Below are 26,888 nucleotides of genomic sequence, written 5' to 3' on the forward strand. Positions count from 1 at the left end.
TCTTGCCAGGCCAGGAGTTTGGAATGATGGTGTCTCAAACTGTAAAAACGGGTGCACAATGGAGCACGGATCCCTCATAAACCTCCCTGTTTGCATGTGCCTGAGATACGGGCACTGTGATCTCCCATTACCAATCACTTGTTCCCTAGGCTTACATTACACAGAACCCAGCACTTCAGAGAAAGTACTCCATCAAAGGGTAAAGGTGACAGCTCTTCAAATAATAACCACTTCTGCCATTGTACTAATGACAACAGATAAAGAAGGCAAGTAATTGGGGAGGGGCTTGCACCACTGTGTTTTGGGAAGACTTATCATGAAAGAATATGCCAGAACTACAACCTTGGGCACGGTGGTCACCACAACCTTACACCAAAAATAACTTCTGCAAGGATGTCTGTTTAACCTTAGATTATTGACCTCCCCACCTTTACCCCCCCAGTTATAACTCTTTAGGAAAGTGTTAGTTACAAAATACTGTATGTAATCCTGAGGCTGCCCCTTTTAATTTTTTTGGCTTTACCAATGGCACATACATTCTCATTTCAATAGTCTGTGAGCCCTTTTCCCCTTTGCTCAATGCTAATGACTCTCTCCCTAACTCAGAGCCTCCCTTGCACCACTTAAGCTAATGTCCTGACAATGAGAACACTCTCAGTCCAAGGGAGTCTCCGGGATTTGTTATTTAGATGGACGTACCTTTAGTTTGCCTCCAGAACCAACGTTTATCCAAGTGATACACACTGACACAAATTTTGGTGTTTTTATGGAGGTATTTCCACGGACAAGAATTCAGTGGATATTCAAGCAACAGCGATGTCCTGTCCCTTCATAAAAATAGATCAAGCAATTCGACAACAACTTTGTGTTTGTTATCTTCTTTGTGTTTTTATTTGTATCTGTGTGTGGGTGCATGTACGTGCATGTACTATTGATAGAGTAGTCGAGTCAGAAGCTAACCCCTCAGCTGTCCATCTTCGCCTTCTAATGTCATTCACTGCTGTACATACCAGTCTAGCTAGTCCCATTTCCTATCTCTGCTGTCCATCTCCCCACAGGGACAGTGTTACTACAGAAGCTTGTGTGGGAAGCAAACTCTGGTTCCTGGGCTTGCGTTTCCCCACTGAGCCATGTCTCCAGCTGCTGGAATGCAGTTCTTTGGGGCACACAGAATCCCAGTCTTTGTTATGTGTTGATTTGTCCCCATATAAAATGCCTGCACTAAAGATGACTAGTTCAGGATGGTGAGGAAGCGGTGGCTGGCCTGAAATCAACTACTGTACTATGCTGTACTCCCAGGGACTTGTGGGCACAGGACTCGAGAAACCATTCTTCCTTCTCACTGTAATATAATAAAGAACAGGCTACCAACATAACACTGAATTCTCCAAGAGTCTCTCAAGAAAATGAGCATTTTAAATTTAGGTCCCCCAAACCAGAGAATGAGAGACTTGCAAACATCAAGGAACTCAATTCCCTAAGAATACTTTTTATTATGCAATTTTCCGGATCTGGATGAAAACATTCAAATGTTGACTTACAAATGTAGTCAGTTACAAATAACTGGAGACAATCCATCCAGTTTATTAGAAAACCTGAAGGCCTGAGATATCACTGAAACACTCTTTCACATAAACTTCTCTCGGGGAAGAGATTCATAAGCTAGCTGTGTTTGTGCCTGGAAAGCCAGCCCCTCTCAAACAAAGACAACACATCTCTAGATTGGTCAAGTCCACCCACATTCCGGGGCCAGAGAGGACCCCAGAGACTAAGCTGTTAGCAAGTTAAAGCTGGGTCACCCGGTTATGAGAGAGGTTCGCCAAGGATAAGATTCCCCAAGGGCGAAACAGTAGACACCCAGTAACATCACTACGCTGCAGACAGCCAGAGAAATCAGGACTACTGTACCACTAGCCATGACTAGGCACCCACGCCCTCCACTTCCACGCGAACTTTTATACCTCCTTTCCACGCCATCCTCTGTATTTCGGAATTAAATCATTGAGCGCGAGTTCTCGTTAGACAACAGCTGTGGGGTGGGGGGGAGAAGCGGTGCAGGAGGATTAGAACTTACCTTTGCACGTAGTGGATCAGAAACATGGCCGGTAGGACCCGGTTGGGCAGGCTGCCTAAGCGCGCGGCTGCAGGGCAGGCGTACTCAAATGGCGGCCAAGCCATCGAGGGCAGCTCCTGCAGAAACCAGGCGGGTCGCGCCGGCACCTGGCGGCCGGGATGGTGCGACGAGTAGCGGCCGTAGGGAGGCCCAACAAAGTGAGCGCCGCGAAGGCCTACGAAGGCCCATGGCCCCTCTACGTAGGTGAGCGCGTCCAGCAGGCGTAACTCGTCCAAGTCCATAGTTGAGGTCGAGCAGCGTGCTCCATGCCTGAGCGTCCAAGTGGGGCCACATGTAAGCCCAGGAGGAGGGCGCAGAGCGGCCCTCTCTCCAGCGCCCCCAGCGGCGCGTACCTGCCGGAGGGGGCGAGCCACCTGTTCGGGCGGGGACTGGACGACAAACTGACACCCCCAGACAACGCCCTCCCAGAGGTTCCAAGCAGGGCCCTGTGCGGAAGCCCTGCCTACGCAGAAGAGCCCAGCCCTCCCTCGGGCCCCGCGATCCGGAGAAGAGCTACCCATTGGCCTGGGGCTCCTTTGGCTCATCCCCGAGTGGAGGGAGGGCGAGGTCCAAGTCCGCAAGGGCGTGCCCGGCAGCCGGAGCCCCAGCCGAGCCCCCACAGGCCAGTTTACACAACTACGGCCCCGCCCCCTTGCTCTAAGAGCCTCCCTCTGCGACCCGCTCTGCACCCTGGGGGCCACGCCCCCGCGAAGCCACGCCTCTCCAGTCCCCCGCCTCCTCTCTGCGCGCGCCGCTCTCAGGTCGTCCACGCAGGTGCCCTGGGCTCCCGCGCAAGACGGGTTGATGCATGCTCAGTTGCCGTGGGGGTTGCCGTGGGCACATATTCCCTGAAGGACAATCACCCATTCCTCGTGTGCGTTTCCTGCAGGATGAGCGCATCCTACAAGGCCTATTTCTAGCTGCCCCCGCTGGACCCTGCGCGGGGTCCTGGGGAGCACCGGAAGTGCGTGAGCTGGCTTGCTGGTTCGTCTGCGCCCGTTGCGGCCGCGTGGGCATGGGCCGGCGGGAGAGGGCCGGCGGCTGCGGCGCAGCCTGAGGGCGCGGAGGACGGCACCGAGGGCGGCAGCAAGCGCACAGCGGTAGGCACCGGGGACAGCGTGGGCTCGGGCGTGCAGGCTTGCTCGTGGGCCGGGTTAGCGGGGGTGGGGGGCTCCGCTCACCCCCTGGCTTCCCCGTCAGGATTGGGAAGGTGGGTACCCCGAGATCATCAAGGAGAACAAACTCAATGAGCACTACTATCAAGAACTCAGATCTTGCCAGAGAGTGGGACCGGTTCATGAACTCACTCCCAGGAGCCCCTCCAGCCCGCTGAGGATCACCGGTTACAAAAGGTAAGTCTGTTGTGGTTTTCCTGGTGGGGGGGGGGTGTGGACATCAGGCCCTGGAGGGGAGATGGGGTGCAGGGGGAGCAGCCTGGGCTGCATAGGCGTTGCAGGTGGAAGATCAGAACATGACTGGGAAACTGCTTCCCTGCGGGTGGGCGAGTTGATGCCGCCCAATGAGGAACATGCAAAACTTGTGGCGCCTAATTTTCACCCTCTTCTCCCCGCCCACTACTGTACACAATCCCCCAGTTTGCTCCAAGTGAAAATGAAGCAGGGCAGAAATGCAGTATTTTCATTACCGTATTTTTTGAATTGTGTTCAACCTGTGCGCCCACCATAGCAGCAAACTACAGAGGTTTGGGATTTAGTTAAATCGGTTTTGGTGCTCTGCAAATTGAATTCTTATAAATTAACAGCGTCACGGTGTTAGAGGCTGCACACCCCTGGATGATGAAGGAACATTTCGGAGTTGGTTTTGGTTTTTAAAATGTTTTTAGCGTTAAAATTATTAAATTTTATCAACTCAGAGTTTTAGGCCACTATGGAAAATTACTTTTGTTTTGTTTTCATAGCCATGCAAAAGAGATTCTCCATTGCTTGAAGAACAAGTATTTTGAGGGTTGGAGGACCTGGGGTAGGTGGACAGAAAGTTGAAGTTCACAGCCTCTAAGCTGGTTGGTACAAAATCCTCCTCATCTTGGTTTTCTATTCTATTTATTTATATTATTATCCCTTGGATGCATTTCTCAGCTCTGTAATCGATGTTGACATAAAGAGCCTGGGTGAGCTTTCAGCATCTTAAGTTATTTTCCCTGGTGCTTTTACTAACATCAGACTGGTGTGCACACATTCATAAAGTGACACCCTTGTCCAGTCCTGTTTCCCACACAGGGTTCCGTCAGCTGGTTTTTGGGTCTAGCCTCTTTGTTGATGTTCCTGAGTGACTTTTCTCACTTATGTGTATAACCCACTTGAGTTTCCCATTGAGAGTTCCCGGGTAGATGTTCTCCATTAAGAAAGGGAGAGAGACTCTGCTTGGCAAAGCCTCGACGAGGGCTGGTGTGGCTTATGTCCCAGTGTCTCCCCACACAGCCTTCAGGCAGGTTCAGTCTTCAGTGTGTCCAAGCGGCCATGGTCCCATGATGGGACTTCCTTGTCCTGTGATCCCTGGAGGCTAAGGTGTGGGATGCCTCATGCAATACCGAAAGTGCTCCGTACAGTGAATGGACAAACTTACAGACTTTTAAAATTATGTGTGTCTCATAGTTCGGATTTGGGAATAGAATTTTCATACACACAAAAAGTTTTATGTCATTGCTGTGTAAGGGTGAATTTAGTAAAGTCTTTTCTGGTAGCTTTGTAGATTTGGGCAATTTTATGCCTTTTATTTTGAGACAGGGTCTCTTGTAGCTCTGGCCGGTCTAGGTTTGCTCTGTAGACCAGACTAGCCTCGAACTCACAGAGAATGAACACCTTGACTCCCTTCTGTTGGAATTAAAGATCTGTGCCACCATGTCTGGCATTTTGACTATTTGTAAATTGATGTCATTTTTTTTTTTAGGTAGCCTTTTGTGGTCACAACCCAGGATTAGGGCTTTGTCAATCATGGAATATAGATGTCCTTTTCTCCCGGGCCATTTAGATTTTCTGTGTCCTTAGCATAGTTAGGCACAGCATATTCACCGATAGGAGTACTGGATATCAGATGCTAAAATCTATGTGCAACAATGATCCAAACCTAATGTCACTGCTGCGAGTAAGAGTCCTGAAGCATTATACCCGGCTCCCGGGTTATGTGTTTGGACTAGATTTTAAAATCCGGGAAGTAATACATAGGAGAATGACTCGAGCATGCTGCTGTAGTGCAGTTCAAGTCTGTTGTAGTGAGTCAGAACAGAAGCTGTGTCTCGGCTGCTTTGGTCATTGACTGGCTAAGGTTGGAGTCTTCTCAGTGTCTGGCCTTCCCCCCCCTGGTAGCTGGCCAGCTGACTGGCCTCTTCCTAACTCTCCTTGAGTCTTGGTTTGAGACTGGTGGTAGTGGTGTTTGTACATTGCTTGATGTAGGGGCTTCTGGCACCTTAGTTTCCCTTGGAGTTACTGCTTTACGTCTCACTTGGAGACATTTGTTCTGTAAACCTTGAATAGTGCTTGGGCAGGGAGGCTTTGCAGATGAGAAACCCTCTGTCTGCTGGCCTCAGCATGCTGTTGTAGTCACCATTTTCTCTACTTTACAGTCAGACTCTTTGAACAGCCCCTTGAGCACCCAACTGCAGCAAATGGCAAAGTTGCTTTCCCGACTCATTTTCTGCAGTGGGTAATCGGGCATGGGGCAAAGCCTTCCAAAGCCCTCAGAGTAAGGTCACGATAGGTGGGGAAGGTCAAGAGTGTCTCTATCTCTGTCAGTGGCCGGCAGCTGGCTACTGCTGTGCTTAGTTTTCTGAACACAGCTAGGGTATGAAGAAAGACCCCTGATGCTTTGGTTCCTAATTAATAGCTTTTCCCAGTATCAATGGGTTATTTAATCAAGTTTACATGTTAGTGTTGGATACTTAGAAATCTCAGCAGTAGGCAGCAGCTTTCTGGGACTTGTGGTTCTGTTCAAAATGCAGCCAGCCACAGGGTATTCTCTCTGGCCAAATATAAAAAGATAGTACTGCTTCTGTCTTTCATAAAACTTCAAATGGTTTTAAAACCCTTTAAGACACTAATTTTAAAACAACTACATGTCAGCAGATTTTTCTTTGGGCGGCCAGCTCATAAAAAATGACACAGACTATTATTAATTATGAAAGCTTGGCCTGTAGCTTAGGCTTGTCCCACTATCTCTTAGCCCATTTCTATTCATCTATGTTTGCCATAGGATTGGGCTTTTGCCTCTCTCTGACTTCCACTGGCGAATCCCTGTCCTCTTTCCCCAGACCTCTCTCTTGTCTGTCCCTGGAAGACCTGCCTAACCTCTTTTCTTATCTAGCTATTGGCCAGGCCATAGCTTTTTGTAAACCAATCAAAGGTGCTTTGGCAAAGACATATTTTCATGATGTGCAAAAAAATTATTAAACAAATACACCTGTTCATGATTATTTGGTCTTAAAAATTACATGTTTTAAAATATTTGCCATTGTCTGGTGAGATAGCATAAGCCTTTGATCCCAGCACTTGGGACTCGGTGGCAATCAAGTTTAAGTCAGCCTGGTCTATGTAGGGAGCTCTAATGTAGCCAAAGCTACATGAAATCCTATCTTAATTTATTTATATATATATATATTTTTTTTGCTGGCTACTCTAAAGATATATGGTCAGTTTGTTTTTTTGTTTGTTTTTTTTCTTGTTCATTTTCAGTTTTGCATTTAGCTATTTGGAAGTTTAAAACATTTTACTTAGGAGATCAGTAGCTGCCAGGCTCACTATAGGAGACCTTGAAGCTTATTGTAAACTTACACCTTAACTATTGGTACTAGAAACTGATCCATAGGACCTAGAAGCAGCTGTTCACTCAAACGATGTGCAGGTTGCTCCCATACTTGAAATGAAAATTCAGTTATTTCTAGTAAGTCTGGTGGTTCACACTAACAGGCTCTGGTATATGGCATTCACACTGAGCGCTCTGGTGAGTGGTAAATGTTACATTGACACTCTGGAAAGTAGTAAATGTTGCTCTGACGCTCTGGTGAATGGTAAATGTTCACACTGACACTCTGGACAGTGGTTAATGTTCACACTGACACTCTGGAGAGTGGTAAATGTTCACACTGATGCTCTGGTGGTGGTGAATGTTTCACTGATGCTCTGGGTTGTGGTATATGGATGTCATTCACACTGACACTCGAATGGTATATGGTGTTCACACTGATGCTCTGGTAAATGTTCACACTGGCGCTCTGGTGAGTGGTATATGGTGTTCATAATGACGCTCTGGTGACCTGGCGATTTGTACAGTTCTCTGTCATTGGACACAGGCAAGTTGGGGGTTGCCAGAAATTATGTAATAGTTGGCATGTTGCTTCTCTATGTTTCAGGTAACACAGTAGTCCAGATGATTTTTGAAATACAACTTTAGGAGCCAAAACCGCACATGTATCTATATTACTACCTGTAGTGACCTCAGTTTTTTGTTTAACTGCCTGATAAATCGAACATAGCTTAAAATACTGTGTATGGGGTTCTGTGTGAGAAATCCACTCAGTCCTGTTTTCATAATTTAGTAGACAGAACTTATTACAGCAATCTTAATCTTATTACGGGAATCTTGAATAAGGCTTTAAGATGTTGGAAACTTATTTGTTCTTGTTACTCCCAACTTTAAATCTGTCACTTGTGTCTGTTTTCCGTCCAGCCTTATTTCATTGTCCCAGCTGCTACCATGGCTACAGATTGATACGTAAGAAACCTTTGTGACCCTGCATTGTTAACGAAGTTCATTGTCATACTGCATGCATGACAGCAATGACACACTCGTTGATCACCGTCTCGCCTGCTTAATTTTACGTCGAGTTAACTGGGTGTGGTGAGCACTGTGCTATGGGTCACATCAGGCCCTCATTTCTGTCATTGCAGACCAGTAAATAGGTACAGGCCAAGTGTAGATACCTCTCCCAGTCACTGACCTCATAAAAATAGAATGTTCAGAGATTGACACAGACGTCGAGAGAGACTTTGTCCTTCAGTCTCTAGGTCACCTGACCTGGGAGTTAAAAGTGAGTGCATTAGTGGGCCTCTATCTTGTTGCCCTGTAAAACTGCTTTGTGTAGAAATAGAAAGTAATCTAAGAAAGTGGTGATGATGTTTGTAACATGTTAAATGCCCGCTTGCACATGTATGCCTTTATTGTATGAGAATGGTGGTTAACTCTGGGCTCACCTCACTTAGGTACCCTGAAGGGCTTGCCTGGCACTCAAACTTGAGTCGAAAGATCTTAGAAGTCCCGCTGCTGGCCAAACTCCATCAGTTCCTGGTCAGCGAGACAGAATGCTGTAGTCGGTTCTGTGGGTGCACTGGGGGCCTGAAAGCACAAGGCGCATTGTCCAGCGACCTTCCACTGCATGGGGGACCGGGCACAGTCAAGCCCTGCTAGTCTCAGTTTCTCCATGTCGGCCAAACTGCTCTTGTCTCAGTCATGGACTCCTGAAGTAGTAAGTTACACCTGTCACTGTTCAGTTTGTCTTACTGTCTCCTCTTTGTGGATTAATGTCGAGTGCAGGACTAGGCAATCACTCATGGTCCACCTGTTTGGTATACCCTTTTCTTAGATGTGCATTCTATTTGCCTGTCATGCACGTGGAGGACAAGATTTTAAGGCAGATTAGTGGACTATGGACGTTGTCCAGTTTCCTTTTTAATGGCATTGTTAATTTCACACTTATTTGGTTTTCCTATATTTGACTTTTGCCCGTGAAAACAAATGCTTGTAGCTAAGTGCAGCTGTGGTTCCCGTAGCTGCAGTCCTTCCAGGCTGCTGTGAAGCTTCTGTCATCAAGGTCTGTAGGCAGAGAACAGGCACTGTCTTTTCATGTAGCTGATAAGTGTGCTCCTGCAGCTTCCTTTTCCTTCTTTTGAGGTCTTTAATTTCACATTTAACTCAGAGTTTCACCTCTTCTTCTTGTCCACCTCTTTCTGGTCAAGTGACCCATTTTGTACCAGTTACAAGTGGGCTGCTTGCTTCAGCAAGCTTTAGAGATTGCTGTGGTTCCCATAGTTCTTCTTTCCTGACGCCATTACCTCTGTCCCACTTCACAGCTGTTTCCTATCTCCATGGCTTTCTGTCAGAGAGTAGAGGATATAAATTTGTCTTGGCTTTCCCTCCCTGGTAGTAAGAGTTGAGAGCTTCCGCCACTCTGTCTGTACTGGGCTGTGCACAGCTCCCCATCTGTTAAGTGTATGTTTTTCCCCCGTTGGCCTGTTCCCACCGCTGCGCCAGCTCCAGATGACACACAGAGACACTGCATTTGATATAAGGCTGTTGGCCAGTTACTAGTTTCTTAAAAGGGCTAGTTCTGTCTTAAATATTAACCCATTTCTATTAATATAAGTACTTCCACGTGGTCTTATCTTGCCAGAGAGGGCCCAGTACCTTGCCAGAGAGAGGGCCCAGACCTCTGTTCTCTCAAGTCTCTACATGTTGACTCCCTCTTATTACTTCCGGAATCCTCCTTGTCTCCCTAGTCCCGCTTATCTTGCTTTCTATTGGCCACGTCTTTATTCATTAACCAATATGGAAACGTTTTTACAGACTGACATCTCCCATCACCCAACCAAGTTTGTGGCTCCATAAAGATTAGCAAACCATTGGTAGCATCAGGTGTGTGCTTTGAGTAGAGCAGAGCTTTGGGGTCTAGAGGTGGGCAACGGGTGGGTATTGTGTTAGGGAGGTGGCTATGTGGAAGGGAAGGCTTCCAGCTTTATCCCAGGACCTAGGTAGTAGAGCTGTGCAGCTCAGCAGAGTTGGCTTTGCAAACCCGGAATCACATGGGTAAACCAGAAGCTTAGGTCGGTGTCTGGGTGAGCTAATGAAAATGCCGCAGAGTCACTGCTGTCCAAACAAGAGAGCAGTGGTCAGTGCAGATGTCAACTCTGATGTTAGTTCTGACTGTCATATGCCTGGCTTGTCATGTGTTGGCGCTTGGCCGAAGCTGGTGGCTCGTGCACAGCCCCACACAGCTTGCAGGCTGTTGGTGGAGTTGTGATTGGGCGGTGCTGGTCTATCTCTGCAAGTCTGTCTCTGAGTGTGTCTCTTGTGTCTGCCCGCTCCTGAGCCCTCCTTAAAGCAGCGAGAGTGGTCACTAGTTGTTGAAAGGATGGATGGGATCGGTAGCTAGCGTCATGTCTCCACAAGGAGTTGCTTAGATCTAGATAATGGACATGGAGGGCCCTGATAAAAGCTGACCCAGAGGACAGGAGGATTATTGTCTGAAGACCAATTTTTCCTCCACTAAATTTTGGCTCCTGGCTGCCTGCTTTAGATAGGAGACACCCTTGAGGACATCCCCAGCCCTATGCCTGAAAGGACCTAGACTTGGTACCAACCTCCTGAATCATATTTCACATTCTAACTTTGATGCTAGTAGGTTATTGTTAGTTAGATACAAGTGACTATCCATTAATTCAGAAATCTCTCCTCACTGACATTTTGTAGAGATGTTCCTGTCTTGGGAAGATTATGGGACCTTTTCCTAATGCCCTCAGGTGCCTGATTTGACGTGTTGCTTTTCTTATTGTCCCTGGTTTTCTCCCCAAGGGAAACATCAGCGGCAGGAGGCTGTCAGCATGATTCCTCCACTGCTGCTCAACGTTGAGCCCCATCATAAGGTATAGTGTACCAGATAGAGGCGGCAGGGGGGGCGGGTGCGGTGGTGCTGAACCCTCTCCTGAACCCTCAGGCGTTAGCCTTTTCTGATAAAGGTGTGTTATAAGCTTTTGTAGTTTTTAGTTTTGTCTTCTTTCTTAAATAGACAGAGCTACACGTGAATTTAAAGGGTTTTTTAACTTAGCAAATTAACTATACAGATACAACCTTCTATGATCTTGTTGTCCTAATCACATTGACTCCATGGAGCTCATTAGTGGGGGACACCCTTGCATAATTTTGAAGTAAATTGGCTTTGTCCACACACCCGTCTGGGAGCAGATGAGGAAGGGAAGTGAAAGGGCATGGGCTCCGGCTGTGGAGTGACATTCAGTGTCATGCTGGGATGATTCCTGTTCCCCGTTGTACAGCTCGCAGTGCCGTTCTGTTCTCGTCCCTGTGGGGACCATGTCTCTCTCATCGTGTGACTTCTTGGTTTTATGGGTAGAGAACATTCTCTGTAATTTAGGTCTTGAAATGCAAGTCAGCATATTAGAATGACTCACAAGATGGCTTAAGATCAAATGTGAGAGTATTACAGCTTTTAAAAAGTGGCACGTTCTTGTTTGGTTTTTATAGATCTTAGACATGTGTGCAGCCCCTGGATCCAAGACCACACAGTTAATTGAAATGTTGCACCCAGACATGAGTGTCCCATTTCCAGGTAATCACTGGGGGGTGGGGGTGGGGCAGAGAAACCATTCTGGTGGGTTGTGGGTGAGGAAAGTTCCTCCCTTTTCCTGCCTCCTGAGCTGCGAAGTTGCCTGTGACTATACCGAAGGTCGCATACCATGTTGACAAGTTCTGAAGTCATCATGAACAGACTGACCCTGTCTGTGTGCGCTAATAGGAAATGGGCAGGCGTTATTTGTCAGGCCTGCACAGACCACTTTTAAATGTGGGTCATAACACCTGGGCATTGTTCAGGGTTTGCCATAGGAGAGGCGCAGTGGCTTGTTCGTGGCTGTTGCTGCCAGTCCCCTCCATTCAGATCCCTTCACCTTTCAGCGGTGGGTCGTGGCAGCATTAGGTGCCACATATGACTGGGCTGTGATGCGCAGTGGGGTGGGGAGGCAGCAGGCGCTCAGAGGTGGCAGCTCTTTCTGCAGTCTGCAGTGTCGCCTGCTTCCTGGTTTTAGAAGCTGCCCAGCCCCCAGTTTTGTTGCTGGCATACTTACACTGGGGGTGTTTTCCCCTTGTTTGTGTTTTCTTAAGCCCTCATTTGTTGATAGATAACAATTTCCCCCCCAAAGCATCTGTATTACATATTTTTAATGATTTCCATGTTTTGGTAAAGGGCTTGCTTAGCTGCCAAGAGCAGTTTACTTTTGTGTCCCTGATATCTTATGTTCCTCGACATAGGGAAGAATGGTCCTGGCTGTAAATGCTGTTCAGCTTATTTTGTCTCTTTTGCTGAAATGTGAGAGGAACCAGAAACGAGCAGGGACACCAGACACCATATCCCAGGGGTTGTTTGATGGGCTAAGGTGACAGGACCTTACCCCAAACCTGATCTTCATTCTCCAGCCGAGTTCTGGCATGTGGGCTGGGTGTTGTTTGCCTTTCTCTCCTCATCTCACTCATAAGTAATAATCTTAGAGAAGTCATTAGTTAACATAAGACAGCTCAACAGGGACAAAGTAGTAGCTGTTAAGAAATGAGACAGGAGGTTTTGATAGTTTTCGGGCTCCTATGAATGAAGTCCACGCTCAATGATTAACTCTTTTCCCCCTTTTCTGAAAATCTTGATCTCGGGTCTTACATCTCACAACTTTCTTTCTCACCTGCCGACCAGAGGTTATGGTTATGTGTTTCAGGGAATGATTCTCCTGCCACATCTCACCTGACTACAATTTTATGTTCCTAGAGGGATTTGTAATCGCAAATGATGTGGACAACAAGCGCTGCTATCTGCTCGTTCATCAGGCCAAAGGCTGAGCAGCCCCTGCATTATGGTGGTGAACCATGATGCATCCAGCATCCCTAGACTCACAGTAGATGTGGGCTCGAAGGAAGAGGTTCTCTTCTATGACCGAATTTTATGTGATGTTCCCTGCAGGTATTTATATTATTAAGAGGCCAGAAAACCCAAAATCTATCAGGAAGTCCAGTCACATGTAGCTTAGACTAAAGGACAACACATGAACATGGGTGGTGTGCATGGTTACTGTGGCCATGAATATGGAGAAAGAGTGTCATGTTGGTGGGATAAAACAGTGATAAATGGCTCTAGAAGAGGGGTGACATTTGTTTGACATTCAGCCATGCGCGCCGCCCTCGTCTTGCTCGCCCACGCGCGCACACACACATACACACACACGGATGTATTTCAGGATATCACTGGATCCATTTGCATCCCAGGTATTCTCTTCTTAGAGTGTGCATATTAAAAATGTTGGGGTAGGCTGAGAGATGGTGGCTCATGCACCTTTGATCCCAGCACTCAGAGGTAGAGACAGGTGGGTCTCTTGAGTGTTCAAGGTCAGCCTGGTCTGCTCATTGAGTGTCAGGACAGGCTCCAAAGCTACACAGAGAAACCCTGTCTTGAAAAACCAAAAGAAAGAAAAAAAATTAGTCTTTTCTATTACAGTTTCTTACTTAGTTCAGTGAAAGAAACTTAGGAATGGAAACTGAAACTCTCATTTTACTTACATACCAATACTTCAATTTAATGACTGAAATGTTAGACCCTATTCTGTTGTAGATGTAGTTCAGAAGTAGGTGAAAACCCACGTGGGTAACTGGATTTGTGGAGACCAGAGCACAGGGTCTGCAGGAGAGAGCCCATCTGAGGGCTTAGGGACCCTCTTCAGAAGGATGACATTTTCTTAAATGTTTGTGCTGGTAGTGGAACTTAGGTTGGAATTATAGCTGCTACACTTAAGTGTGGCTGAGTGAAAGTGCATGGAAACTGAAACTTTAGAACTGTATGTATGAACTTTAAAGCATGGACTACCTTAGAGCATGGTCAGTAAAACTTGTAACGTTCTGTGTGAAGCATCATAAATTCATGAAGCATAAATTCTCTCATTTCCTTGGTTACAATATTCTTTAACCACCTGGCGGGTGGTGGCACACACCTTTAATCCCAGCACACGGGAGGCGAGGCAGGCCGATCTCTGAGTTCAAGGCCGGCCTAGTCTCCAGAGTAATTCCAGGACAGCCAGGGGTCCCCAAAAACCATGGGGGGGGGGGTATGTAATCAGCATATCAATAAACATTTAGTCGTAGGTGAAGAAGTTCCTGAAATTATGGTGTCAGGTCTTACTAATCTTGTGAACCTGCTCATGAGTCCCAGAGAGATGATGCAGGGTCATTTGCTAGGGCAGCAGCGAACCATGGCAGATAAACTTTTGAACCATGTGAGCCTGTCCTGAAAAATGCGCGTGCAGCTAATTTTCACCAAGTCATGGAAGCAGTGAGAAAGTTGGTAATAGCGTTGAATCAGCTTGGTTGAATTTGCTGTGGCAAAATCTTTGCAAGTATAATTGTGGTTTTAAATGTCATTTTTTTTTTTATTAATCCCTTTTCTAAAATAGCATTTATGTAGAGACCTGTCTGTGTTCTAAGTATACAGATTAGTGCTGCTGGTGCAGGCTGAACATCCCCTAATTTGAAAATATAAATTTGCTTCAAAAGCCAACGCATTGTGAGTCTTTGTCAGATCTGCAAGTGAACAACCACACCTGAACTCAAGTGACAAGTCACAGCCAAAACACTGCATACTCAGAATGGCCTGTAATTATCTTCAGGTGTATGTGTAACATGTGCACAAAACAAATGGATTTGTATTTAGAATTGGTTCTCCCTCCTCACTTCCAAAGACACCTAGATCTTGTTTTCTCGGGGAACACTGTCCTTGGAAGGCTTCTCCCATGGAAGGAGTCTCTTAGAGTTGATGAGGCTTTCTACTCTGTCCATCCGTCTTTGCTTTGGGAATTGGCTTTGTCTGCTATGAGGATAGAGGTGCTATAGTGAGATTTCACAGTCCCTGCTTTGCAGTTCAGCTAGGATATGACATGGCTGCGAAACATCTACCCAGGCAGGGATTCAGTTTGTTATATGTTTTCTTTCCAGTGGTGATGGCACCATGAGAAAAAACATTGATGTTTGGAAAAAAATGGCCACCTTAAACAGCTTGCAGCTCCTTGGGTAAGCAAATTGGTTGGACTCGGAACATGGGTATCATTTCCTGACTGACCATCTATAGGTGGCACCTGGAGCCACAGTTAATAGCTGCCTCATGAGAATTTACCAAGCAATGGTTCTCAACCCTTTAGGGGCCAGACTACCAGATATCCTGAATATCAGATATTTACATTACAGTTCAGAGCAGTAACAAAATTACAGTCATGAAGTAGCAATGAAACAGTTTTATGGTCACTGCATTAAGGGCTTGCAGTTTGCGGAGGTTGAGAACCCACTGGTTTAGAGCCTTTAAGCATAGTGGCTATTATTTTTATTCCATCAAGATGCATATTTATTTAAATGGCCTTTCATGCCCGGCTCACATGACATTGGAAGCATATGTTTCCTCCACTGTAACTAACTGATCTCCCATGGTAGCATCTGTTAGTGCTCATTGTATTGCCCTGTTTGTGTGTGGCATTCTCTCTTATTTCTTAATTTCAGTGGTTTTTTTTTTTTTTTTTTTTTTTTTTGCGTGTGTTCGTGCACACGTTTATGTGTGCCTAGTGCCTGGAGGTCGGAGGTGGACGTTAAATCCTGGGACTGGAGTTATGGATGGATGGTCATGAGCCACCATGTGGGTGTTGGAACCAAACCCAAGTCCTCAGCCAGGGCTGTTGCCTGCTGAGCCATCCATCTCTTTAGCTCACACACAGCGTTTTCGATAGCTCTTTCTAAATTACTTGGTCTTTTTCTTTTAATATGAGCCCATGTCCTTCAGTGTGTAGTGGGATGGTCTAGTAGACTAGTAAAAACTGACTGCCAATAATTTAACTTTGCTTATTAAATGCTACTGGTTTGTGATTGGAGGAAAGAGTTTGTATCTCTTAGTGAATAAATTTGGAGGGGTTTTCCCCTGGAAATTCTCCAAATATGTTGTATTTTTTCTTGTTAAGCTGTTGAGAAATGTAGCTGAGCAAAAAAACTATAAAAGTAGATTTCTTTTTAAAGAGTGAACACAAATGGCTTCCATAAAATTGTGGTTTGCAACCTGGACAAGTGCTTTGTTCGTTTCTTACCATAGTCCGTGTGTGACAGGTAACTAGGTGCTCTACGGCCCATGCTCTGTTTTAACCTGCAGTCCTCCCTTGGCCTACAGCTCCCGGATTGCCATTGCGGGTGCCAGAGCAGCTGGCAGAAGGGGGCAGGATGGTGTACTCCCATGCTCCTCGAGCCCAGTCGAGGGCGAAGCTGTAATAGCAGCCCTGCTGGAGAAGAGTAAGCGGTGAGCATGTGTGGTGCTGGCCCTTGGGGACAGCACAGGGTGGGGGTCCTGATTATTGCTGTGTGTTTAATTGGTTTTCTGTGTACATTTGTCAAATTTTGTGAATTGCTTTTCGACATTGGTGCATGTAAAGGTGTTTGGTAAGGTAGTGGTCCCATTAACTGCAGCACAGCATGTTGGGTTGACAGTACTGTGCAGCTCTCACCACTGTCCATCTTACTTCTTCGTCTACAAAACCAAGTAAGTCGCTGTGTCCCCCTGCCACCAGCCCTGGCTTCCCGCCCACATAGGTTTTTCCCTCTGGACTTTTGGTCCTAGGGTCCTCATGCAGGTGGGTCATAATGTAGCTGTCTTCTCATGACAGCCTTTGCTGCTGTCAGGTTTCATTCCCGTGTAAGCTGAGCAGTACCCAGTAGCCTGTTTGGCTTCCCCGTGCTCACTGAATCATCAGGGGCCTGTGAACATGGTGTGCTGTTGAGAGTCTCCCTAAAGACAGCCTGCTCTCGGTGCTTTGGGATGTGCATCTGGAAGGGGGTTTGCCTGAACTCTCTGGTAACTCTTCCTGTGTTGAGGACTTACCGGGCTGCTCTTTGTGACTGACAGCATCATTGTACATCCTGCTGCGTGGGTTCCCAGTTGCGTCATGTCCTTGCCAGACCTATGGTTGTTTTGTTTATTACCCATCCCACTGGTTGTAAGGTCTTAGCACACTGAATTACACTAAGCCATGTGACACGCAGCATTTTCAAACTATTCCAAAATAGCATTTTAGCATTTGACTGAAGTATTAGCTTTCTTCCAGCAAGCAGTAGGTTTTCTCTATGTTTAGGGGTCATATCCACCAGTATGCCACTCTCAGGAACTGTGGAGGAAGTTCAACATAGCAGGGAGCGCACTTGCCTCCCTTGCCTGGGGTGTTACAGCCCTGATTGGTCTGGGTTGTGCAGCCATTCTCAGCTGAGTCCTGCTGGGCTGAGATTTAATATATTGCTCTTTGTAGTTATATGCATTGGCACCCCTGGATGGAGAACTTGTGTTTGCTTTGAAGGAGGGTTCTTAGCAGGCTGCTCTGTAAAAGCCCCTGCTAGGTGTAGGATCCCCTTGGGGATCCTTTAGACTGTTTATCAGTTTTTGGGGTCTTAACTGCTTCTTGGGGGAGTTTGTTGTTTTCCCATCTGTATTGATAGCTGGTTAAATCATGACTGATGCCCCCACCCTGTACAGCGTCCTACAACGTCACTGTGGAAGACAGCAGAATCAGTGTGTTCTCACTGCTTTGCTGTAAGACAACTTTAAAAAACTCCCCAGGGTGTAAAACTTTATAGTTGAACTTCATTCTGGGGTGTTTTTTTTTTTTAGACCAGAAGGGCATGAAGAACGCAGATCCACCTGACCAGGTTGTATATTGAATTTTTATTTGCATTTAAGAATACAGGTAAATGACTTTTAGTAAAGTTACTCAGCTGAGTATGACCACAGTCAGTTTGAGGTCATTTGTTGCACCCTAAGAGGGTTCTTTGTAGCCATTAGCATTCACTCCCAGGCCTACTCCAGGCCGCTCTCTGTCAATGGACTTGCCTTCCCTGGACATTCCTACCATGCTGGAACCACACTGCATGGACTTTGCTGTGTCTCTTTAATTGGGCGTGGTCTGACAGCCTGTGGGGTTCTCTTCGTTTATTCCTAGGTGCTCTTGAGCTAGCTGACGTATCTGCCGAGTTGCCAGAATTGGTGGATTCCTGGAGTCTCCCAGTGGAAGGTAATCCTGCGGTGAGGGCTTCAGTTCAAAGGAGCAGGGCGCCTGAAGGGGTTAAGAGTCACAAGTGTTGGAAAACATTAAGTGTGGGTATTGTGAGTCGTTACCCAACACAGACTCTATTTAAAGACAAATGCTAGATTTCATGTTTTTGTTCCCCATATAAAACCTATGTTTGCTCTCCATGCCCATAGATTAACACCTTGATGAGTATGGGATGGGCGTGGGGGTTTCAATTCAACCTTGCTTTTTATAAACAAAACAGTTCCCCTGACCCCTGCCCAAACAGGAAGAGATTTGTTTATTTTGTTTAAGTAAATAAATAACCTAGGCAGTGAGTTTGGTGGGTGTTTATCCTGGATTTGGGGTGAAGGTATTTTGGTATTTCTAGAAGATGCTATAAGTTATTTGCCAAGCATGTTTTAGCATTATGTTTGCAAATAATCTTTCTCTGGAGAGACAGATATAGTACCCCTTTGTGCTGTGTGGGAGCTCATCTCATGCCTTTCCCTGTGCATTGATAAGCTGCTCATTGGAGTGGTGCTGCTGGTCTCTCTGCAGGTCATGACTAGAGATGGGCAGTGGTTTGCAGGCTGGGATGAGGTTCCCCAGGGCAGGCACACACAAATTCGACCTACTATGTTCCCACCAAAGGACCTGGAAAAACTACGGTTCTATGCATCTAGAGCGATGGTAAGTGTGGGCGCTGCAGGCTTTGTGGTAGGGAGATGGAGGTGGTGAACTTGGTGCCCATTGGTTGCTACAACCAGTGTTTACAAATACTGGAACTGGTTAGAATCTCAGAGTTGATGCTTTGGAAACTGCATGAGCTTTTTCACCCCCTCATTCATTAGTGTGTAGTGATTGTACAAAGTGATGGCTTGGCTTCATTGTGATAGTTCCAGAAATGCTCGCACTGTCTCTCTTATTCATTCCTCCTTTTTTGTGTGTTTGCCCTCATCTGCCCCTGTTCCCTCCATCGACTTTTTCAAAGACCACTTATGAGTGGGAGCTCTTCTGTGAGAGGAGCTGAGTATCTGCGGTAGGGGAAATGAGATCCTTACATGACGTCTTACACATGTACTGTTTCTAGCCTTCGGACTACCACATCCTCGGAACACTGAGGCTTCTTTTTGTGGCAGTGTTGGTCAAAAAAGCATCAATGCCATGGAACTAGCGTCAGCCAAAGGTAGAGTTTAAATCCAAAACCATCTATCTAATGGAACACTTCAGCCTTACTGCTCTTGAAACAAGACAAGACCTGTAGAGTTGGTTCAGTTGAAATGCAGGTGGAGGCTTTGAGGAGTGGGATGTGTGAGAGGCTAAGCGTAAAAGGAAGGGGGGGTTCATCTGCATTTCATGTAACAGCAGTTGGGATGATATGAGATTGATAATGCGTAGGAACCGGGAGCTCTGAGTCTGGGTAATCTGACATCCAGTGTCCTACACCATAGGGTAGGGGTTCGTTCTGTCCCTCTCTATGTGCTGGTCATCAGTGAGCAGTCACGGGAAGTGCTGTCTCATGGCCTTCCCAGGCCCCATATGTGGTCCCTCTCTTAATGTTGTTCCCCTCCTCTCTGTTAGTCCAGCCATTGGTTGTGACTCAACATGAGACTTTGGCCTGGAATTGTTGCGCAAACATCTGTTTCAAGATCAATCTTGGATTAGGACTAAAACTGCTCAGCTTGGAAAAAAACAGAAAGGAACTGTTTTCTCAAAGGATTGCAGCCTTCTCTGGCTACAGTTACAGATGGCCCAGTTTTCAGCCAGAGAAGGCAGAGACCCTGTGCTTTTAGGTGTCACCATGAATTTTGTAGGCTAGGAGGTCACTCACTTTGAGGGTGGGGACCTAACTCTGGGGCCATCCTAACTCCTTGGGAGTAAAAGCTTAGAACTGTTCTCTTTTTCTGATAGAGGTAGGATGCCCAGCCATTGGCAGTCTTTGTTTTTCCAGTACTGTGCTTTAAAAAAAAGTAAAATTAACTAGGGCATTTTACTTATGCCCATATATTTCAAATGCTGTTTCCACAGAGTCATTTTAGGTTTAGTAGCAGGGTGCCTTGTGTCTTACAGTGTGTTTTAACAGTGGCATGCATTTAATTAGTTCTTCTGGAGCTGGGGTTGAAACTGAGGTCTGTCCTGTGTCCAGTTCCAGCAGTGTGTGCTGTAGAATATTAAATCTTTGTTTGTACTTGTGGCGTTTTTTTTTTTCTCCCATGCTCTGGACCCATGGCTGCTGGTGGTTCTGCGCTGTTGGGAACAGTCCAGTGCTGTTGTGAGTGTGCTGTAGATGGGCCTGCACTGAAGTGCCTCAGGCTTCCCACTCCTGCAGTGTGATGGGGCCTTTCCCCTTGGATGAGCTGTCATTTGCAGGGTTCCATGTTAGCATGTCTGCCCCCACCCCCGTTTCTGTGTATGTGCATGCGTGTCTGTGCACCTGCGTGTGTGTGTGTGAGAGAGAGCTGGGGTACTGCTGGGGGTACGATTCTCGTCAGGTTGTGTCTTACTAGTCAGTCCTGGGGAGCAGAGAACACTCAGAATTACAGCCACAGACATAGACACTGCTGTGTCTTTTTCAAACACTTACAGTGGGCTGTTGGACCAGTCTCTTGACACTGTTGCTGTGACTTGAACTTGCCTGCACAGTACAGTAGCATCCTAAATTGTAATCTGACGGTGGAATTGGAAGATACATTTTTTTTTTCTAAAAAATTTATTTATTATGTATACAGTGTCTTGCCTGCATGTTTGCCTGCAGGCCAGAAGAAGAGTACCATATCTCATTATAGATGGCTGTGAGCCACCATGTGGCGCTGCTCAGAATTGAACTCAGGACCTCTAGAAGAGTAGCCAATGCTCTTAATCCCTGAACCATCTCTCCAGCCCGCTTGCAGAAGCTCCAGTCTTACAGATCTTCTGACATGCACAAAGGCTTTGTAGATTGTTTTGGTGTTGCTAGTGGTTGAGTCCTGGGCTGTGTGCCTGTTGGGCAGGTGAGCTAGAATACTAAGAAACTTGTAAGTTTCAACATGTAACTAAAACCTTTTGCTTCTACTCCAAGCCAGTTGTATATTGTGGTTGCTCCCCTTTTTCATTTCCCCCAGTTCCTGAAACCTTGGAAGAATGTTCTTCCTAATTACTCCCTTAGAGCAGTTCCCACACCCCCTTTTGGTTAAATTTCATGTGCCCCTGGTTGGCAATCTCACTTTCTTTTGAACTTGTGCCTTACCCAGAGCAGGCACAAGGTTAATGAGTAAGAGCAGGCTGACTCAGTAGACCTTTGCCAAGGGCAGCCTTGGTGTTTCTTCATGGATCTCTTCTCGGTCCCCTCACGTGAACAGAGCCTGCAAACCTCAATTGAAGAAACAAACTCAAAAATGTCTAATGCCATAGAAAAGCACATCTGGTTGACAAAACTGGTAGCTTTAATTTCTTACAGTGGTGAAGTGTGTTGTTGCTTTATTGTGAAAATGAACTTGTTCCCCTAGACAGGTGCAGGTAAATCTTCAGAGCCCAGGGGAGACCAGAGCATCCAGCAGTGTGGGAACCACAGAGAGGAATCCTGGTGACCCCTCAGAACTGGACGGGCAGCTGACCACCGGAGCTGGTGGCTCAGAAGTGACACATAGCACCGAGAACACAGAGTGTAATGAGAAGAAAGATGGCGTGTGTGGGTGAGGAAAGCCACATCTGGGCATGTAAACTAAATGGAATCCCAGAGCCTCGGCCGTGGAAATTTCCAGGGACCGAGGACATAGCACAGATTGTGGTTAGGCTCTGCAGGTTAGAGAGCACCACAGCTACTTCCAGCACTCGGTGTTGACTGGGATTCAGCTCTACAGTTCAGGACCGGGTGCTGGGTCGGCGGGCAGAGTGCTGTGGGGTGGATGCTCCCTGCCATACTTGCTGCAGTGGCCTTACCACCTCCATATTCCCTCCCCAGCCCTCCTCCATCAAAGAAAATGAAGTTGTTTGGTTTAAAGAAAGATCCATTTGTGTTCATTCCTGAAGATGACCCCTTTGTTCCCCCCTATTGGGTAAGGGTTCTGCCGCTTGAATCCACCTTAAATGCATCACCAGTCATACAGCTGGTGTCTTGAGATTAGACCCTTCCTCCTGATCGCAGCTTAGAGCTGGATAGCACTGAAGGCGTGCCAGCCTTACCACCCGCATTTGGGGGCGGCAGAAGGCAGTCAACTGGGACCCAGTTTGGTTCCTCTATCGGTTGCGTGTAGAGGCAGTGGCCACTGCTCCCAGTCTCTGCTCTTGTTGGGTAATGGAAGAGTGTCAGTCTGGGTATTAGTGGAATTTACCTTGCACAGGGACAGAAAAGCATGGACTGTAAAAGTGTTAATGTTTGGCCTAGTGTGGGAGTCTGGGCTCCTTGTCATCGGAGTAATAATTTGGTGAGAGCTGCTCCTGGAACAGCCCTTGGCCTGGCTGTCCTGCAGGTACACCCCTGCTTGTGCTTTGAGACAAGCTGGACTATGTCTGGAAGTGAGGTTCGGGGTGTCTGTCCTGGGCTGACTGTGTAAACCGTGTCGCTTCGTTGACAGGAAGTTTTACGCCTTGGATCCTTCCTTCCCGAGGATGAATTTGTTGACTCGAACTACAGAAGGGGAAGAAGCGGCAGCTTTACATGGTCTCCAAGGAGCTGAGGAATGTTCTGCTGAACAACAGCGAGAAGATGAAGGTGAGGGCGCGTCGAGGCACGGCAGAGCTGTACATACACGCCCGGTTTTCTCGGGGGGGGGCAGGTCGCAGTGCCCCCATTTTGTTTTCTCCCAAGACAGTTTTCCTTGGTTTGAGCCCAGTGGCTGTGCTTCCTAGCAGTGCTGTGGTGAACTGCCTTGTTCGGCTCCTCTTGGGTATGCTGGGCTGTTCGGCAGTGACCCTGAGTGCCTTGTTTTGATGCATAGAGACATGTGTGACTTACTCTTGTGTTTAATTGTTGTCATGAGCAGTTGGAACTGAGTTGATTCTTGAAACCAGTTCCAGAAGGGGCCATCGCTTTCCATCGCTTTCCAAAGCTGCTCGTAGGCAGCCGGTTACCCAGCAGTGGAAGAGGCTGCAGCAAACAATTGTCCGTCCTTAATTCCTGTTTCATCTCACTTTTTAACTTCAGGTCATTAACACCGGGATAAAAGTCTGGTGTCGCAATAACAGTGGCGAAGAGTTTGACTGTGCGTTCCGTTTGGCACAGGAGGTAATTTGGAAATGGAAAGTCCTAGCCATGGTGGTGTGAGACAGCCAAAAAGAGGACTACGGCACGTCATTAGATTTCAGTACTTCAAGACTTGCTGAAGCTGCCAGGCCTCCTAAGAAAGAGGTCCTTGGGTGCCTCTAGGGCCCTGACCCAGGGGGAGAGACTTCAGTCAAGTCATGAATCTCATAGCAAAGCCCTCATGGGATCACAACTCTCTCTGTCTCTCTCCTCTCCCTCCTTCCCTTCTCTTACAGGGGATATATACATTGTATCCGTTTATTAATTCAAGAATCATCACTGTGTCCATGGAAGATGTGAAGACCCTGTTGACGCAGGAGAACCCGTTCTTCCCAGAAAACTCAGCAGTGAGGCCTACAGTCAAGTCCCAAAGACCTGGGTGAGTGCAGGGACCAGAGGCTGCCTTGTGTGTGTGGCCTTCAGAGGCCCCCATTTGGTCCCCATAAATTACATACACTGGGCACTTAGGACCTGAGTCAGGAAGGTCAGATGTTCAGGGTCATCCTTGGCTGCACAGCAAGCAATATGAGTAACAGCTGTGGACAGGACGTTAACCTGCAGATGACTTAATGTTACAGAGGCTGTAAATGGGCCTTATGCAAATTCTTGTCGTTTCATATGAAAGACTCGATTCCTCTTTGGGAGTTCTTTCCCTTGTCTCTGTATTACCCTACTACTACTAGGCAGCACCCCCTGAGTTTATAAAGTGCTGGGGTCCTGGTTGTGTGGCCCACCTCTTGACTCTTACCGATCTTGTAGGCTTCTGGGGTTCAGGTTCCTCTGTTACTTCTGAGACCTACAGGCAGCCTTGGTTTCTAACTATCCTCTTACAGCTCCTAAACTAATGCATTAAGTCACTAGGTCATGGTGGTGATGTCTTTGCCAAGCCTCTTTTTTCCTTTGTTTGCATTCTTCTCACAAGTGTCTGCTAGAGTGTACAGACAGCTCTCTCTGCGGCTGCGTGCTTCTGAGCTTATACAGCCTTGTCTCACCCTGGTGTGAGCCACAGGAATGCGGAGTTTAGACATTCTTATCTTCCACTCCAACTCCTTTCAAAGCAGAGGTTATTTAAAAGAAACGGGAACTTTATATTTTTTAAATCTTAGATGAAGGTTTCTTTTATGTCTCTCGTTGATGGTTTGGCATGTATGTGCCATAGTGAGCATGTAGAGGTCAGAAGACACCCTGTAGTAATTGATTCCTTCCTCACACTCTGGGTTCTAGGATCAAAGCCCAGACCCCCAGCCTTCAGGTTAGGACATGGCAATTCTCAGGTCACTGTAGGCTGGACCTAGGAGCATTCAGAGTTGACCAGTAGTTAAGCCTCCGCCCTCCTGCCTCACTGAGAGTTGTCCTCTGAAGAACAGCATATACATCTTAGCTGTACCCACTAAGTGGAAGCCTTGGTACATGCAACTGTTTCTCTTTTCCTCCAGCAAAGGGAAGTGTTGTGCTGAAGTATGAACCGGATTCTGCGTAAGTGTATATGCCTCACTGTTGGATGAGTAACTAGATGCTGTAGGTCACGTGTAACCCAAAACTTGGAGGGAAGGGCAGGAGGGTCCCAGCTACAGCATCTTCAGGCTTTGCCCTTTGGGGAGTTCAGAGTGGGAGGAACAACAAACTGATTGCATCCGTGGCAGGAGTTGGAGGAGTTGGGTACAGCTGTTCTTTTTGTTTGTTTTGAGAAGTTGCACGTCTGTCCTTAGGCGTAGCCAATGGGATGCTGAATGCTTACATGGGACCTTCTTTGTTGGCAGGAATCCAGATGCCCTCCAGTGCCCCATTGTGCTGTGTGGGTGGCGGGGAAAGGCTTCCTATTCGAACTTTTGTGCCCAAGAATGGGCGACTTCATTATCTCAGGATGATGGGCTTGGAGGTGTTGGGAGAAAAGAAAAAAGATGGGGTCATTCTTACCAATGAGAGTGTAACCAGCCCAGAGCAGCCTGAAAACGATGAGGGTGCCGAGCAGACAACACAAGATGCCTGCATCCCAGACACCGTTACTGGTGACCCAGCAGCAGCTGAGCCGTCCGGTGAAGATGTCTCCACACACTGAACTGCCAGCGTCCCTTGCTGCTGGAGATGAAATCCAAAATGTCCTTAGCTGCGAAGTGTATTGTTGGGGCCTGTACACGGGTTGGTGGCAACAGTCTCGGGAGAGTTGTTTTATAGCATTTAGGAGTCGCTCTGGCAGATTGGATCCATGTTTCTGCTACTAAAGGCTGATGCGAACAGCCTTTGCAGAAATTCGGGTCCCTTGTTGGGCCAGTATTGGCCTAGTCTTTTAAATTTTATTTATAGTAAAAACAACAACTCTTTAGGAGATGACTCTATGCTTTAATAACATTTGGACTGCACATTGGTGCGCCATGCGGTGATGCTGTCTGTCGCCTGAGACCTCAGGTGACTTCTGTGCCTTTGTGGTAAAGGGTGAAGTAAGCGATCCTGGAGTGAAGACTGGTGAATCATGATGGTAGTTGTGGGGACAGTTCTGTGCTTACCTAGCTGGTGCTTTAAGTGGGGTTGCGCTTACTTGGGTCATGAAATAAAGAGCTATTATGATGACGTGTCTGTATGTGACTTTTTAATTTGTTCTTAGTTGGCTAACGGGAGAGAAAGCCAAGCCTTGTTGTCTCTGGTGTAAGCATTGAAGCAGGGCTACCATGGAGTTGTTGGCCAGTGTGTCCTGAGAGGCTTCCTGCTTCCGTGAGGTACTACAGACTGGACTGATGTGCTGGATCCTTGACTTGGCGTTAGCACAGAACCAACCTCTGCTGGCTGAGCCATCAACTTTTCCGTGCCTAAGAATGGAGAGGCAGAGCAGGATGGAGCTGTGCAGCCCCCTGCCCTGGCTTCCAGGTGTGATAGCTGCTCACACTTACCCTTCCCAGCAGTGCTGTGACCATGTCCAGAGGGAGGGCTTTGTGCAGCCTCTCCCCTGTCAGCCCTTGGTATTGAACAGCCTCATGCTCAGAATTGACAGCTGACCGGAATATTCCTGATCAGTGTGCACACATGTGGGCCAGACATGACACCTGCTTATGACTGTCTGCAATGTCTGCCTCTTACTCATTGTCCAGGCAGTGTTCTTGGAGTAGAATTTCCTTCCTGTGTATGTAATGTACTTGGACTGTGCTGTTGAGCATCTGTTATAGTCACAAAAGATCATTCCAGCTGGGCCTGTTGACTGTTGACATCCCCTGGGGAGGGTCACAGGACCATCATCTGAGTGTCCAGCTATACCATATGACACATTGTAACAGTCTCAGGGTGGGGCTGGAGAAGGCCAGGGTGGGGGCCCCCTCCACCTAAGTGGCTGCTGGGAAAGCCATCTGCTGGTTAAAGACTTGGCACTGGCTCCCCAGAATGAACCAGGTAGAACTGTGGAGTTGAAGCTTGTCATCGGACTCCTAGGAGGGGTAGACTCTGCTTATGTTCCTCTTGCCACGGGAGGGAGAATTGTAGCAACCGTGAGTCTCTCCTACAAATGGGTCTTAGATTACGTGTATGACCCTTGAGACTAGAAGGCCGCTGAGCCATAACCATTGGAAAGCACCTCACTGCCAAATGGCACGGTGACATCCTCAGCCAGTGCTGCCCAGGCTACCTGTCTTGTGATGTCTTCCCTTACAGGGTGTGGGTTAGTTGTTTGGTAGAATGACCTTGTGCTTTTGTGTCCAACCCGACAGGCAGT

At 47.2% G+C, this 26,888-nt stretch overlaps 1 pseudogene; it reads left to right on the forward strand.

Annotated features, from left to right (window-relative positions):
• The first annotated feature begins 2,379 nt into the window (after nt 1-2,379).
• On the forward strand, nt 2,380-25,250 carry LOC127220853 (RNA cytosine C(5)-methyltransferase NSUN2-like; annotated as a pseudogene).
• The last annotated feature ends 1,638 nt before the right edge of the window (nt 25,251-26,888 follow it).

This window comes from Phodopus roborovskii, unplaced genomic scaffold (assembly GCF_943737965.1).
Source record: "Phodopus roborovskii unplaced genomic scaffold, PHOROB, whole genome shotgun sequence".
NCBI classification, from domain to species: Eukaryota; Metazoa; Chordata; class Mammalia; order Rodentia; family Cricetidae; genus Phodopus; species Phodopus roborovskii.